Raw genomic sequence first — 17,787 nt, forward strand, 5'->3', positions numbered from 1 at the left:
CATTATATCGTCCTCCTCAACATTATCTGAGAGCATGTGTCATGGCATTTCCAAAATCCCTGTAAATGTTGAGGAGTCAGAGTGTGTGGATTATTTGAGGCAGACAGTGCCACCAGGTCTTCAAAATAAGTACTGCTTTCTTTACAGAATAGGCACAGGCGATATTTTTTAGAAACCTATATGTTAAAGACTTAATTATCTTAACTGTATTTAAATCAGATACACTACATTCAGGTTCATGGACTAGCATCATCCCTCAGTCTTCAAGTGATGAAGGTTTATTGAAGACCATTGGGTTTACTTGGAGTGCATACCCACTGAGATGAATGAATGGCCCTATAGGCTATGTCTTTATAATCTCATTTAATGAAAACTGCATTACTAAGTAGGGAGTTTGTGTTTAATCATCCAATTCGATGCATCACTTTGGTCGCTCTAAAATAAGTGTGTGTGTGGGATGAATAGGCTAAATCACGTGCAAATGAATATGCGTCAAACATGCGTGAGTGAGAACACTAATCTACATACACTGACTGTGGTCCGAACAAGGTGCATGCATCAGTTTTGTGCCTCCCTCAACTCTGAGGACAAGAAAGCGAACTGCAGCTACAGACGACAGTCACACAATATCCATCTCGAGTCTGACCGTGCAGACTTGCCTCAAGGAGAGAGAACAGTGTTCTTAGGAACGAATGCGTGGGAGTTGCTCACTTCACTCGCATCCTTTTCCTAGTGGACGATTGAAGGCGCATTGGGAGCCCCTTTCCGACCGAGGGATAGCGAGCTGTTGGAGAGAGGAACCAGTGCGTCGTCGGTAGACAGAAGAATAGGGCAGTTCCTCCGGACTATCCATTTCTATTAAGTCACAGGCGGTATCGGAATCTGGGGGAACCGTGTTTTTTTAAAAAACGTGTCTTTCAAAGCAATGGACTCGAGATAGGGGGTCTCAATTTGCCTCTTTCTTGACAGGGAGTTGCCGTTGGGAGATATGCGTAAGGATGTTTGGAAACAGCAGTAGTAGGTGAGTAGCCCTTTAGACTCGCCCGCTGCTAGTATTGTTGCTGTGGTACCAACCTGATCAATTTAGAAAGGACACTCGAAATGGATACCATTTGTATTAATGTTCAATTAATGTCAATAATGAGTACGTTTACATGCATATTAATAACTCGATATTAAACTGATTATTGCAGTAGGCCGAGCATGGCATTATTCATGCTATTTATTTATCTTAATCGGCGTAAAGTCATATTTGATGCAAGCATATACCAATTAAAACACATTGGTTTCTGAGCAATCTTTCGAATTATTAAGACGTGTAACGTTACGTTTCAGTGGTGTATTTGATTTGCGCATGTGCTAGCAAGAGCAGCGCGAGCCTCCTGCTTTTGCCCCAGTGAAGTGAGTTCGGAAAAATGGAAAGTATGCATTTTAGAAATAGTTTTCCCATACAAACGTTATACGTCCGAAATCAGAATCAATTATTTTTCACAAAAATAACATGGTCGCTGTGGTAGAACGTTTATTTTGATTGGCGATTTTCTGCATGTATCAAAGTCCCTTCGGCTTGTCTGATTTCAGATGTGTGCATGTAAACAGTTTTTTTTCGAGAAATCGTTATTCTTGCAACGCATGTACATGTTTACATCGAACTATTACATTACTATTCACAATTATCGTATTATTGTGTGCATGTAACCATTACTCAGTGTCGGCCAAAAGTCGTGTTACAGACGGTGCAAGGGGAGAGAGAGCAGGGCGGGCTCCGGTTTACTAGACTGGTGCGTGGGTTTCGAGATATGTATTGTAGCCTATCCAAATCGGTATCCAAATACAGAATGTATTTCAAACAATTTAGATGCGTAAATGCCTCCGTTTTCTTATTACCACAATGCATTAAAATGTTTGGTCATTGTGAAAACGTACACCTGACTATGATTAATTAAATTGCCTTTAATAATGTTCCAATACAATATTGATTATGCACCTGATTTATAGAGACTGAAAGCTGAATGTTGTAAGTTTCCCTGACAATAGTAAGGAATTTGAATAGGCAGTAGACTATACATAATAGAGATATTCACATCCTCTTCAGGTGAATTACCAAACCATTAATGTGCTAATTCAAGTGTAGTAACCTTTTTCTAATTCATCCTGTGTACTTGTAGGTATGATTGAGATCATTAAGACTATACCCTCTAGATAGACTACTGAAAAAGGGGTACCAGTTGGTGATTCAGGACATGTATTTCTCTCTCTCCCTCCTCTCTTTCTGTTCTCTCTGTGTGTGTGTGTGCCATGATAGTGTGTGTGTGTGATCTTTCTGTGTGGCGTGTGTGTTATCAGTGAGGGTGGTGAAGGATGAGTATATTCAGCATCATAAAAGGTTTCTCGCCCTATGCCCGTGAAAATGTATGGATTACAACTCAGTCACACTGTGACGCAGGAGTGAGCTTTGTGATCAGTCATATTTTATTTATAGGGAAAAGAGTATTTGAAAAGAGGCAGATGGCTCTCACTACATGTGCAGCATAACAACCACTCATTGTTCTCATGTTGTTGATTTGGTTGGAATAATGTGCATCCAAAATTAGTCTCAATGCTGGTTGCCATAATGTTAGTTGATCAAGTATGCAACTAAAATGTGTGTTTATCCAAGACTGTATCTTGCATATTTAACTTGAGCATAATGCTACATTGTTCCTTTGTTGTAGCCTACCTGGATTCCAATGTCTGTCCCCTTTTTAAAAAACAAATACCAGTTTCTTATTGTCATAACTATATATCATATAAATATTATATCATAAGACTGTGCGATGCTGGTGCCCTTCTGACATTCATAAACTGATGTATTTTGGGTTATAAATAGCCTAAGGGAGGAGAGAAACAGGGAGAGCAGCTTCACTGTAGATGTCATCTCGGATAATAAAGCAGCATCCCTGCTATCTGTGGAACACAAGCCATGTAGATGATGGATGCTTGAAGTCTGGAGATGTTGGAGACAGCTTAACATCTGCAAGGGTGTGGCAGTGTGTATTCTCATTGTTTTCACCAATATTGTTGTTGTTTGTTCCGCAAGAGCTTTTGGTTGTATGCCTATCTGGGCATTAAATCAAGGGGGCTGCTGCTAACCGCAGCTGATAGTAGGCTAAGTGTTATCCGCTTTATCCAATCACCCTGCCTTCATTAAACAAATTAAAGCTTGGCAACCTTGCTGTTGCACTGCCTGTCAATGGCGTTCACCTTTTCACCCCCGATGAAGGATAGACAGATGCAGATTAAATGCCCCGGTATCTGTGTGTAAGATGTCGACGATGAGTATAACATTTCTCCTCAGTAAGGGCTCAGACACACCGATAGCGTTTGCTGTCGGAGAGTACTTAGCAATTCTGAACGTAATTTGAGAACCGAGTGCGCAACGATCAACAGCGGGTGGTACCTAAAACACAGGGCGCTGAACGATTGTCAGACCAGCTTTAGATTCACATTAGGTGCGAAGTGTGCAAGCCTTAATGCCCAGGAAGCTCTGCTTCAAACTCCCATGAAACAGCTTTGCAAAGCGTTATGTCAAAATATGTGTAGTTTCGCTGAGCACCCAACTATCTTCTTTTACACTCGTTACGGCCGTTATGTACTTCCAAAAAAGGTTGAAATATTTTTATATCATAAGGAAGAACACACCGGGTGGAATGGGAGTAAATGAAGGTAGTTCCTCAGTGAAACTCCATCTTTGGTGAGTAACAAACTTATTTTGACAACATAATGCTTGCAGAGCTGTCTAATGGGAGTTTGAATCAGAGCTTCCTGGGCGTTAGAGAGGAGACACGTCATACTCATTGTCGACATCTCTAATGTACAGATACTGGGGCAACCCAACCCCAAAGCAGATGTTATAATATATTACTCGTTGCTTATGCCTACCCATATATACTATATCTCAATATATTGTGGTATACATGGGTAGGCACTTAGCAACTGGCAATAAAGGAATTTTCCTTTTAGTATATTTGTTGTGACAAATGCAAAGCTTACACTTAATACCATTAGGTTTTGACATATATGATGGTTACATTGTCTTTATTTGATCAAATACAGTCCGATATTCCCATGTCATGCATGCAGTAAACCATACATAATTCCAACATCAAGAGGGGATTATTGCTGCATTATAATCACCTTCATCAGATTTTGCATTTTGACTGGTTGCAATTCAATATGTAACCTGTGTCTAGTACATAGCCACGTTTGAGGTTGGGGAAAAAAAATCAGACAGTACAACCTAAAGTGCTTACCTACGCCACATAACCTCAAGGTTGGGAAATAAGTGTAGTGTGTAAATAAGACAACATGACTGAAGGCTTGACAACCTACAGTGCAGTACTTAGTTCCACCAAATGACCGGCAGTGCCAGTGAGTCTAATATTGGCTTATGATGTGTTCCAGTGTCGCTGAGAGACACTCATCCTTGGTGTAACGCTGACACCTTCTGCTGTGTTGACAAGGTGTTTATTAGTCCCCGTTGTGAGGCTGTCATTTGGTAATTTCTGTGATGACATAGCACATTATTTTCAGTTGACATAGGGGGAGACCAATTAAGTTGTTTACTTGGCCCTTTTCACCCGATGCTACCTCAATGTTGTCAGTGTAATGCCTCAAGGCAAATGCGTTGTTCAAAGGACAGTTCGAGGCTGGCACTGAGTTTGTTAGCGGGAGGTGTCTTTTTTTATTTGGTTTCCAATCTCCTCTGTACCTCCGTGTTTGTCCTTGGTAGTCCTCCTTTAAATCTTAGTAGCAGCAGTCTCCTCTGTGTGATTCATTCCAGGACAGCCATATGCAATTTTTCAAGGTCTGCCGGAGTGGCGGTGGCAGTGTTTGTTAAGATGCTGTGTTGCAGAGTGTTTCATGTTGCCTCAGTTGTGGACTCCAGCAGTGAGCTGCATTTCTCCTTCTGGTGTGAAATCCTCCCGAGCAGCTTGATGTGGATGGTTTGTCTTCAAATGTGTCACTTGGGGAACAGTTGTTATACATTGCCTTATCCCTCTCTCCTCTTCTCTCCGCTCAGTCAGGGTTGAACCTCCGTATGATGACATTTATTGTTTCCTTCCATGGCCTTGAGATAAAACTCAGTGACATGTAAAACAGCCAAAGCCTAGTCCCCCCCCCTGTCACATTTGATGGTGTTTATGAGGCGTCGTAACTAACGTACAATGTTAATACTGTGTGCTTCATGTAGGGGAGAATGGGGTAAGTTGAGCCAAATTGGTTTGTTGAGCCACCCAGTGTTTATAGGAAACCATACACAAAATGTATCTTGACTAAATATTTAGGTCCAACAAACGGATTTTCACAAAGTCAAGTGGATTTGTATTATAGGTGTCATGATTATTATATCTAAACAAGAAGTAGATTGTTTTGGACATCAGTTGGTGTTTGCTACAGTATACAGTGGTAAACCTAGCTTGCAATTCTGTCCTTATAGCAGTGTGGGCTAAGATAGTGAAAATGTTTGCCTTGGGGTAAGTTGCCACTATACCCCATACCAATAATGATTACATTTGGTCAGTTTTATGCATAATGGCCCTGATTCCGTTTTGGGTGGAAATCTAATAAATTAAAGTGTGGCAGAGGTGTGTCTACAGATACTATTCTGACCTTGACTTCATTCCATCACCTTCACACGTAAGGAAACCATGAATAAGGTCTAGCGAACCTACTGGTTCCAAGTGGGAAAGCATCTACTTAATTTGTTTTTAGATAGAAATCACACCAGTCTCCTTGCACTGTAATTTAGTAGTCAATGTGATAAGAGCTAGGTAAATTAGTCATCTGTTTGGATAAGGGAATTGTAAATATAAATTACACTTGTTTTAGGTACATTTTACCTGATAATCGCTGCCAACAAATGTGAAACAGTCATACGGCCGCAAACTGAAGTATATCAACATATCAACCTTCCCACAGAAAAGTTATGCAGAATTTAAATTGTACTGCCTTTTAACTTGCAGGGATGGGCACTCTAATGTCTTCAGTAAAGGCAAACTTTCTCTGTTTCCTATTTCTATCATGTTAAATATTAGCCACTATCAGTGTCGACCATCAGTAAACATAACGATGGTCATTATGGCCAAACAGTTCAATTTTTGTTTCATCAGACCAGAGGACATTTCTCCAAAAAGTATGATCTTTGTCCCCTCCAATCCACTCAAATGATGTCAATTAGCCTATCAGAAGCTTCTAAAGCCATGACATAATTTTATGGAATTTTCCATGCTGTTCAAAGGCACAGTCAAGTTAGAGTACATAAACTTCTGGCCCACTGGAATTGTTGGAAAAATTACTTGTGTCATGCACAAAGTAGATGTCCTAACCGACTTGCCAAAACTATAGTTTGTTAACAAGAAATGTGTGGAGTGGTTGAATAACAAGTTTTATTGACTCCAACCTAAGTGTATGTAATTTTCCAACTTCAACTGTATATATATATACCCCAATTTGTGTGGAGTCTCCTCCTTCTCTCTAAACATGACATCTTTATTGCTAGGCAGGAAGTTAAGGGATACGGGCAATAAACTGTTTATTCTCCCTTAATGAGACCTGACCTTCGACCCCTTCCTCACTAAACCACATCGTTCCACCCTTATCAGTGCCTTCCACATGTGATTGCCCTTCCTTTACTCAATACATTCCAAGCTTAATTGCCTCCCATATATACAGTGCCTTGCGAAAGTATTCGGCCCCCTTGAACTTTGCGACCTTTTGCCACATTTCAGGCTTCAAACATAAAGATATAAAACTGTATTTTTTTGTGAAGAATCATCAACAAGTGGGACACAATCATGAAGTTGAACGACATTTATTGGATATTTCAAACTTTTTTAACAAATCAAAAACTGAAAAATTGGGCGTGCAAAATTATTCAGCCCCCTTAAGTTAATACTTTGTAGCGCCACCTTTTGCTGCGATTACAGCTGTAAGTCGCTTGGGGTATGTCTCTATCAGTTTTGCACATCGAGAGACTGAAATATTTTCCCATTCCTCCTTGCAAAACAGCTCGAGCTCAGTGAGGTTGAATGGAGAGCATTTGTGAACAGCAGTTTTCAGTTCTTTCCACAGATTCTCGATTGGATTCAGGTCTGGACATTGACTTGGCCATTCTAACACCTGGATATGTTTATTTTTGAACCATTCCATTGTATATTTTGCTTTATGTTTTGGATCATTGTCTTGTTGGAAGACAAATCTCCATCCCAGTCTCAGGTCTTTTGCAGACTCCATCAGGTTTTCTTCCAGAATGGTCCTGTATTTGGCTCCATCCATCTTCCCATCAATTTTAACCATCTTCCCTGTCCCTGCTGAAGAAAAGCAGGCCCAAACCATGATGCTGCCACCACCATGTTTGACAGAACACCAAACATGTTCAGATATGTTTTTCTTTAATTAAGCAATAGCTTTTTTCTGGACACTCTTCCTTAAAGCCCAGCTCTGTTGAGTTTACGGCTTAAAGTGGTCCTATGGACAGATACTCCAATTTCCACTGTGGAGCTTTGCAGCTCCTTCAGTTTTCTTTGTCTCTTTGTTGTTCTCTAATTAATGCCCTCCTGCCTGGTCCATGAGTTTTGGTGGGCAGCCCTCATGCTGCCACCACCATGTTTGACAGTGGGGATGGTGTGTTCAGGGTGTTGCTTTTACGCCAAACATAACATTTTGCATTGTTGCCAAAAAGTTCAATTTTGGTTTCATCTGACCAGTGCACCTTCTTCCACATGTTTGGTGTGTCTCCCAGGTGGCTTGTGGCAAACTTTAAACGACACTTTTTATGGATATCTTTAAGAAATGGCTTTCTTCTTGCCACTCTTCCATAAAGGCCAGATTTTTGCAATATACAACTGATTGTTGTCCTATGGACAGAGTCTTCCCCCTCAGCTGTAGATCTCTGCAGTTCATCCAGAGTGATCATGGGCATCTTGGCTGCATCTCTGATCAGTCTTCTCCTTGTATGAGCTGAAAGTTTAGAGGGACGGCCAGGTCTTGGTAGATTTGCAGTGGTCTGATACTCCTTCCATTTCAATATTATCGCTTGCACAGAGCTCCTTGGGATGTTTAAAGCTTGGGAAATCTTTTTGTATCCAAATCCTGCTTTAAACTTCTTCACAACAGTATCTCGGACCTGCCTGGTGTGTTCCTTGTTCTTCATGATGCTCTCTGCGCTTTTAACGGACCTCTGAGACTATCACAGTGCAGGTGCATTTATACGGAGACTTGATTACACACAGGTGGATTGTATTTATCATCATTAGTCATTTAGGTCAACATTGGATCATTCAGAGATCCTCACTGAACTTCTGGAGAGAGTTTGCTACACTGAAAGTAAAGGGGCTGAATAATTTTTGCACACCCAATTTTTCAGTTTTTGATTTGTTAAAAAAGTTTGAAATATCCAATAAATGTCATTCTACATCATGATTGTGTCCCACTTGTTGATTTTTCACAAAAAAATACAGTTTTATATCTTTATGTTTGAAGCCTGAAATGTGGCAAAAGGTCGCAAAGGTCAAGGGGGCCGAATACTTTCTCAAGACACTGTATTCCTCCTACAGATAACCATTAACCTCTGGTGTAGACAAGACTATAGCATTCAATATTTCAATAGGATACCTGATAATTAACAATATTCCAAGTTTAGCCAGAATTCAGAGTGTAAACTCAACTTACCCCATACCCAGGTAAAGTTGTTTATCTCTTATTAACCATTTATTCACATGACTTTACTTTAATAAAATATTTGTTTAATTTGATAACTTTATTTCAAACTATCAATCACTTAGAGAATATATTTTTAGGCTTGCGAAGCAACTGCTTTTTATCCCTCTCGATTGAGTGTTCTCTCTTCTCTCAGTCTCTGTGTTGCGCATTGGATTACGGTCATTGTTGTTAAGTACCCCAAAAGTTCTGCGCTAAACTATGTAGAATATTGGCTTGTTGGAAACTACAAGTCCCTACTAAATCGCACAATTTAGGCTTGATCTGATTTCTCTCTACAGAATCTGCACATCGCGCTAACAGAAAAAAAACAGGACAAAATGGAATTCAAATACTTGAACCGACATTGGCCAATTAGTTATTTAACAACCGAAAATATCTGATATTTCAGTTAATTGCTCAGCACTAGTTGCAACAGTGTTTTTTTGGGAGACAACTCGGATGCAAACAATGCAGTTGAAATGGTATTTATTGCACTTTTTTTGTAATTCAAATTCTTACTTAACGCTATGGAGGTTTTACAGGCCTTGGGCTGAGGCCCCATTTACAGATAATTGTTTTAAAATCTGTAAATGGGATGGGATAATAGTTTCTACATGTCCATATGGGATAATAGTTTCTACATCTGTATATGGAACCTTAGCCTGAGACCCGTAACAGATTTTGGGGGTTTGTTCGAGATCGAGGAAACAAGACCCAGATCCACTAAACAAAGGTCCACACTACATATCTCTTGTCACAATTGGTCAGATGGAGTGCATGTTGCCATATTCACATTTGGAGACCATGTTGTGGATCTAAAAGCTCTGGTATAATGACTGTGCGTTTCAGCTTTTCAGAAAGCTGAAGTATGGCTCGTACATAACCACTTTCAGAACAAATCAGGTGTATTGTCATTGAGACTGGCAAAAATAGAACAGCCGCTATATAGAACAAGCACTAATCTTTAAATAAAATGTTCCACTTCAGTGGTAAGAGCCATGTTGAATCACTATTTTCTCTATTTGATTTGCCGAGGTGCCTTAAAATGAAAGGACAGTTTTAAGACCGGAGAAAAGGGTTACATCTTGCATAGAGGACAGGACATACTTTATGGGTGATCATGAGGTTATTACAAGACAATGGTGGTAGGTTGCAATCTGAGGCTTTGTTGGCCACATGAACTGTTATCTATTCATGGACATACCGTTGTACACTCCAAATGTCTTACACTTATGATATTTACAATTACTCTCCATTCTATTACACCGATAGGCACATTATGTTGGTGAATTGAAAAAATAAACCAAACCTTGGACTTCTGCTTTAACAACATAGTAATGCAGTGTTGTAATCGATCACAACTGCAGTTCACCGCTCAATCCCCATGTGGTACTTTGCTATGCGATGAAATGGAAATGACATACCCAGTTTAATCATCTGTGTTAAACCCTGAGAGTTGTCCGTAAGAACCAAAGGAGAGAAGCAGGTCTGTAAGAACCAAATGATAATTGAAATGGACCATGCACTGACTGATTGGATCCTTGAGAAAATGCCAGTGGGCATTTATGAAGTTCAGAGTTACTGCCCATACACGTTGTGAACCCTGAGGTAACAGAAACAATAGCTGCGTGTCTTAAAATGGCAATAGCCACCAGAATTGGATGCCTGACGTTCACTTCGACAGTGATATTTCCAGAAGCTGTTCCTTGCCTCATTTATTCTGCCATTAGGATTAAAGCAAGCATCTTCTTTCCAAGCTCAAGTTTTGTCTCCCTGTTGCGTAAATAGGGAACTGTAGAGAGCATTCACTCACATTGGATTAGAAAATACTTGATATACACGGAGTGTACAAAACATTAGGCTCTTTCCATGCCATTTACATTTGACATTTTATTCATTTAGCAGACGCTCTTATCCAGAGCGATTTACAGTAGTGAGTGCATACATTTTCATGCTGTTTTTGTGTATGTGTGCCGTTCAGAGAGTGAATGGGCTAAGAAAAATATTTAAGTGCCTTTGAGCGGGGTATTGTAGTAGGTGCCAGGCGCATCGGTTTGTCAAGAACTGCATTGCTGCTGGGTCTTTCGCGCACATTTCAAGAATGGTCCACCACCCAAAGGACATCCAGCCAACTTGACACAACTGTGGGAAGCAGCTGCCTGTGCACATCCAACATCCTCCACGTCCTGTGCCATGTAAAATGCATCATTGACGTTCACTCTATCATCTCGGTCGGTGGTAGGAATAACAGCCTGTCATACAGCACTTGTAGTGCTCAGGAGGATGCATTATTGTAAAAGGCTGTTGTGGTGGTGTTGGGCGAGGTCTTGGGTCAAGGGCTTTGGAGGAGTGATTGTGCTTACTGTGGCCCTCCATGGCGGGAAAATCAGTATTCAGTGCACATGGGGCAATCAGTGCCTCGGCCGGTGCCGGCATTGCCGGGAACAAATTAAACTGCATCACCCATCATTGGAAGGATGTGATGATGGACATGCGTGTCACTCGCCAAATGGGGGGGAGCTGTAAATTGCATTAAGATGGGCGGTTAACGGCCCAGTGTGGGGTCTCCGTAGGGTTTCCTGCCTCGCTGTGAGAGGATAGAGACAACCAGCATCAGCTAGCACCACCTGGGTAAAATAATAGAAGTAGCTGAGGTAAGCAGCGCCCAAAAGCAGTTCTGTAATTTGGGTTTGTTTATTTTTTATGGCGGCCACATTGATATACACTGAGTTTATAAAACACTAGGAACACCGTTCTAATATTTAGTTGCACCCTCCCCTTTTGCCCTCAGAACAGCCTCAATTTGTTAGGGGGCATGGAAGGTGTTGAAAGTGTTCCACAGGGATGCTGGTCCATGTTGACTCTAATGCTTCCCACAGTTGTGTCAAGTTGGCCGGGATGACCTTTCTGTGGTGGACCATTCTTGATACACACAGGAAACTGTTGAGCGTGACAAACCCAGCAGTGTTGCAGCACAAACCAGTGTGCCTGGCACTTACTACCATACCCCTTTCAAAGGCACTTGTCTTGACATTCTGAATAGCACACATACGCAATCCTTGTCTCAAGGCTTAAAATGTGTTATTTAACCTGTATCCTCCCTTTCATCGACACTGATTGAAGTGGATTTAACAAGTGACATCAATAAGGAGCTATCACTTGGATTCCCAAACCATAAGACTGCTGAACAATTTATCAAATAGCCACTTGGACTATTTACATTGACCCCCCCCCCCCCCCCCCCCCCCTTTGTTTTTACACTGCTTTTACTCACAGTTTATTATCTATACATTGTCACTTTACCCCTACCTACATGTGCAAATTACGTCGACTAACCTGTACCCCCCCCCCCCCCACACACATTGACTCAGTACTGGTACCCCCTGTATATTATCCTCGTTATTGTGTTGCTTTACATTTTTTACCTTAGTTTTGTTTAGTTAATATTTTCTTAACTCTTTTTCTTGAACTGCAATGTTTGGTAATGTTTGAACTGCAATGTTTGGTAAGAGCTTGTAAGTAAGTGTTACTTACAAATAAAATTAGATTCACCTGGTCAGTCTGTCATGGAAAGAACAGGTGTTCTTAATGTTTCGTACACTCAGCAGTATATGTTATGGAGCTGTGACCGGGTTCATTATTCATTAGGTTTCGACAGTTTAGGGTTTTTGTGGCCCGTTTCTGTTTGAGATAAACTGTACTTTGATCCAGGTGTAAAAGAGATGCAATAGGCATAAGTGAGTTTTCAATGGCTACTACTAGAACAACACTCCAGTGTGTAGGGGATAAGGGCTTGAGTTGTGTACTAAATCCCAGAAATAATGGCTGTAAAAATACCCTGTTGAGATAGTTGGTGCAACGTTTCAATATGAGTGCTCTTCTCCACACTCTCATCTGCCTCCGGTTAGCTTACCCCTTCGACTGATGAGAAAGAAAGTCAGAGCGTTCGCACGACCCCATGGAACCCAGCACCCTTCAATTTCGACTTGAATGACAAATTCAGATCAGAATGATTTCAGTTGTTATTTTTCATTAAATCACTAAGAACAGTTCACAGTATTGTCAAAGCAAAGATATTTTTTTTATCCTACAAAAGCAACATTGATGCAGGCCCTTTGGATTGACGGAAAAGCTTTTGCTGGATATAAAAAAAATATCCACAGGCTCTTAATGCATACTCTCAAAGCCAATACATTTTTAACCAGATCTAACGCTTTAATGGGTGCCCATCTCTTTAAAAAGATCCAGACGTCTAACAGAGGCCCCTTTTTTTGTTGCCCCGACTCAGAGAGACATTACTGTCAGTTAATCACATTAGAATTCATTAAAGACGTGCTCTCTGCATTCAACCACTGCATGGAAATGGGCCCTCCCTGATGCTCGAATTACAGCTTCTCAGATAATTCTAATATTTGAATGTGTTTCAAGCCCATTGTCTCTTCAATTCACGGGATCAATGTGGTTGCTTTTAATCGGTCTGTCAACAGCCACAGCCAGTGTAGTCATGGTCTGCAATAATGTGTCCTTTTCCAGTGGAACAAAGGAAAATCTTGATTTTTAGTACTCTAAAAGAGCTGAAGTAGAATAGTGTTCATAGCCTTTCATGAGTCTGTGGCTTTGTGGAATGAGCAAGTCAAGAAAAGCAGTTGTGTGTGTTTTTGCCAATGTCTTAAACAAGAGAAACAACCTGTGCTTTCTTACCAGGCTTCTAATAAGGGTCGGTCAGAAAGAGAGGGAAGGAGAGAGGAATGGATTGAGACATAGTGGAAGAGATGGAGAGGGATTCAAAACAGAGTGATAAAGCTATCGATGGAGGGGAAAGTGCAGGAGGAAACAGGAGGTCAGATTTCAGTTTATCGACCAGTAGGGAGGCATGCTTCCGTGAGGAGATATCTGGTGTACAGTGCATTAGGAAAGTATTCAGACCCCTTCCCCTTTTCCACATTTTGTTACGTTACAGACTTATTCTAAAATAGATTAAATTAAACAATTTCCTCATCAATCTGAGTATCACATCCGGTCGTGATTGGGAGTCCCATAGGGCGGTGCACAATTGGCCCAGTGTCGTCCGGGTTTTGTCGGGGTAGGCCGTCATTGTAAATAATAATTTGTTCTTAACTGACTTGCCTAGTTAAATAAAGATGTTTTTTTTATCTGCGCACAATACACCATAATGACAAAGCGAAAACAGGTTTTTAGAAATATATTTTTTTGAAATATTCAGACCCTTTGCTACGAGACTTGAAATTGAGCTCAGGTGCATCCTGTTTCCATTGAGAAACCTTGAGATGTTTCTACAACTTGATTGGCATCCACCTATGACACATTCAATTGATTGGACATGATTTGGAAAGGCACACACCTGTCTATATAAGGTTGACAGTGTATGTCAGAGCAAAAACCAAGCTATGAGGTTGAAGGAATTGTACGTAGAGCTCTGAGACAGGATTGTGTTGAGAATCAAATCTGGGGTTGAAATAGTTGTTTTTTATGGGGCTCTATCCTCAGATAATCACATCGTATTCTTTCGTAGTAAATCCTTTTTTAAATCTGACAACGCAGTTGGATTAGCAAGATTCTAGGCTTTCGAAAACATGTGAGACACTTGTAATTTCATGAATGTTTAATATGACTATTTATGTAGCGATCACCGTATGTTGTCGAATTTCAGCCCGCTACTGGGTTCCGTGTGCAGAGGTTAAAAGGAACCACCAGCTTTCATATGTTCCCAGCAAGTAACTTAAACGTTAGCTTTCTTGCATGGCACATATTGCACTTTCTTCTCCAACACATAGTTTTTGCATGATTTATTTGAGGCTAAATTGATTTTATTGATGTATTATATTAAGTTAAAATAAGTGTTCATTCAGTATTGTTGTAATTGTCATTATTACAAATTAAAAAACGTCAGATTAATCAGTATCAGCTTTTTTTGGTCTTCCAATAACCGGTATCAGTGTTGAAAAATCATAATCGGTCGACCTCTAGTAGGAACGGCCTAGCCAGGTAGGATGCAAGAGTGTCCAGAACCTGAGACGGCCAGCCCTGAAAGGGCGGGGAGAAGTCTCTGGTTGTTCAGTGTTGGTCTATAGGGGTATCTACAGGGGTATCTATTTTCGATTAAGGAAATCATGAAAACAAACAGTTCTTCCTTCGAAATTAAGAGCCCTTGCAGAACAATTTTTATGTCAAAAAATAAAAGAGCATTCAATATTTGATTTTTGGAGAGGTTGGTGTAATGCCAGTCTGCAGAGAGGAGATGGGAAGATGGTTGGTTCATGCTCTTGAGACAGCAGGAGCGGTAGAGATACTCTTAATGATCGGCTATGAAAAGCCAACTCACATTTGCTCCTGAGGTGCTGACTTGCTGCACCCTCGACAACTGCTGTGATTATTATTATTTGACCATGCTGGTCATTTATGAACATTTGAACATCTTGGCCAGGTTCTGTTATAATCTCCACCCGGCAGAGCCAGAAGAGGACTGGCCATCCCTCATAGCCTGGTTCCTCTCTAGGTTTCTTCCTAGGTTTTGGCCTTTCTAGGGAGTTTTTCCTAGCCACCGTGCATCTACACCTGCATTGCTTGCTGTTTGGGGTTTTAGACTGGCTTTCTGTACAGCACTTTGAGATATCAGCTGATGTAAGAAGGGATATATAAATACATTTGATTTGATGCTTGTTTTAATTTGACTTACTGTAGTCAAGTGTTATTGCTCTCTGAGTTTCTAAACTATAAGACCTCCTGCAATTCAACTCTTGAATGCACCATAGAAGAAGAATTCTCTGCCACTCTCCACCCAAATTCTCTTAGAAGCTAATTGTATGAATGTAATAAGATTTGAGGAAATAATTTAATTCATTGAGTAATGATACATTTGATATGCCAACATCCAATATTCCTAAAGAGCATGAGGGATATCATAATTGTTTCAATCTTCTTTTAGGTAATTGAAACTGACTGCTAATCTCTGTTTTCCAGCAAATGAGTAATAACCCATAATGTGTCGTCTAAAGCCCTATTCGTACGGGACTTGTATTACTATAGAGCATCAGTTATGTTTTAAGCATCATTTTGTTCCCATGTTCTAACAAAAACTACGTTTAGCACCTTTTAAACAGTAATATCCCTCAAAACACAGAAATGTTGGCTCACACGTGATAAGAATTATTAGAAGACCTGGGAGGTTGACAAAAAAGTAGGTTATTCAGGCTGGGATTATTACACTACCACAATGTGAAAATTACTGACATAGCAAATTTGACAAAAATGACAGATGTGTTGTTTTGTGCTCATACACTTAATTACATTACCTGACCTAAGTAAAAATGAATCCTGTCCGAATAGGGCTTTTGCCATGTAACAAAATAGTTGTCAATTTGTTGAGGTAATCTGAAGAGATTTCACCCCATGCTTCCTGAAGCACCTCCCACAAATTGGATTGGCTTGATGGGCACTTCTTATGTACCATACGGTCAAGCTGCTCCCACTACAGCTCAATAAGGGTTGAGATCCGGTGACTGTGCTGGCCACTCCATTATAGATAGCTGACTGCTTCATAAATAGTTCTTGCATAGTTTGGAGCTGTGCTTTGGATCATGGTGCTGTTGTAGGAGGAAATTGGCTCCAATTAAGCACCAATCACAGGATATGGCATTGCTTTGTAAAATTGAGTGATAGCCTTCCTTCTTCAAGATCCCTTTTACCCTGTACAAATCTCCCACTTTACCACCACCAACGCACTCCCAGACCATCACATTGCCTCCACCATGCTTGACAGACGGCGTCAAGCACTCCTCTAGCATCTTCATTTTTTTCTGCGTCTCTGTTCTTTTTTGTGATCCGAACACCTCAATCTAAGATTTGTCTGTCCATAACACCTTTTTTTTTACAATCTTCCCCTGTCCAGTGTCTGTGTTCTTTTGCTCATCTTAATCTTTAATTTTTATTGGCCAGTCTGAGATATGGCTTTTTCTTTGCAACTCTGCCTAGAAGGCCAGCATCACTGTTGATGTTGAGACTGGTATTTTGCGTGTACTATTTAATGAATTTAATGAAGCTGCCAGTTGAGGACTTGATGCATCTGTTTCTCAAACTAGACACTCTAATGTACTTGTCCTCTTGCTCAGTTGTGCACCGGGGCCTCCCACTCGTCTTTCTATTCTGGTTAGAGATAGTTTGAGCTCTTATCCAGAGCGACTTACAAATTGGTGCATTCACCTTATGACATCCAGTGGAACAGCCACTTTACAATAGTGCATCTAAATCTTTTAAGGGGGGGGGGGTGAGAAGGATTACTTTATCCTATCCTAGGTATTCCTTAAAGAGGTGGGGTTTCAGGTGTCTCCGGAAGGTGGTGATTGACTCCGCTGTCCTGGCGTCGTGAGGGAGTTTGTTCCACCATTGGGGAGCCAGAGCAGCGTTGTACGAGATCCTCAGTTTCTTGGCAGTTTCTCGCTTGGAATAGCCTAAATTTCTCAGAACAAGAATTAGACTGACGAGTTTCAGAAGAAAGGTCTTTGTTTCTGGCCATTTTGAGCCTGTAATCAAACCCACAAATGCTGATGCTCCAGATACTCAACTAGTCTAAAAAGGCCAGTTGTATTGCTTCTTTAATCAGCAATACAGTTTTCAGCTGTGCTAAGATAATTGCAAAATGGTTTTCTATTGATAAATTTGCCTTTTAAAATGATACACTTGGATTAGCTAACACAACGTACCATTGGAACACAGGAGTGATGGTTGCTGATATTGGATCTCTATCCACCATCATTTGCAAATAAATTCATAAAAATTCCTACAATGTGATTTTCTGGATTTTATTTTCTCATTTTGTCGGTCATAGTTGAAGTGTACCTATGATGAAAATGACAGGCCTCTCTCATCTTTTTAAGTGGGAGAACTTGCACAATTGGTGGCTGACTAAATACTTTTTTGCCCCACTGTATGTAAACTTCCGACTTCAACTGTACACGTCCATGCAGATGTTCTATGCATTGGCTTTAGTGATGGATTTTCCCTCGCCTGCTTCCCATCAAATGATGT

The 17,787-nt window shown here is 40.6% G+C and overlaps 1 protein-coding gene across 1 annotated transcript in view; it reads left to right on the plus strand.

Moving 5' to 3' along the window:
• Positions 1–549: 549 nt before the first annotated feature.
• The window catches only part of lingo1a (leucine rich repeat and Ig domain containing 1a), a 53,762-nt gene continuing 36,524 nt past the window's right edge, over positions 550–17,787 (plus strand). The window contains exon 1 of the mRNA XM_046357424.1: positions 550–1,021. The gene's annotated coding sequence lies outside the window, so the exon portion shown is untranslated. The remainder of the gene's footprint in view (positions 1,022–17,787) is intronic.

Source organism: Oncorhynchus gorbuscha, linkage group LG01 (assembly GCF_021184085.1).
Source record: "Oncorhynchus gorbuscha isolate QuinsamMale2020 ecotype Even-year linkage group LG01, OgorEven_v1.0, whole genome shotgun sequence".
Classification (NCBI taxonomy): domain Eukaryota; kingdom Metazoa; phylum Chordata; class Actinopteri; order Salmoniformes; family Salmonidae; genus Oncorhynchus; species Oncorhynchus gorbuscha.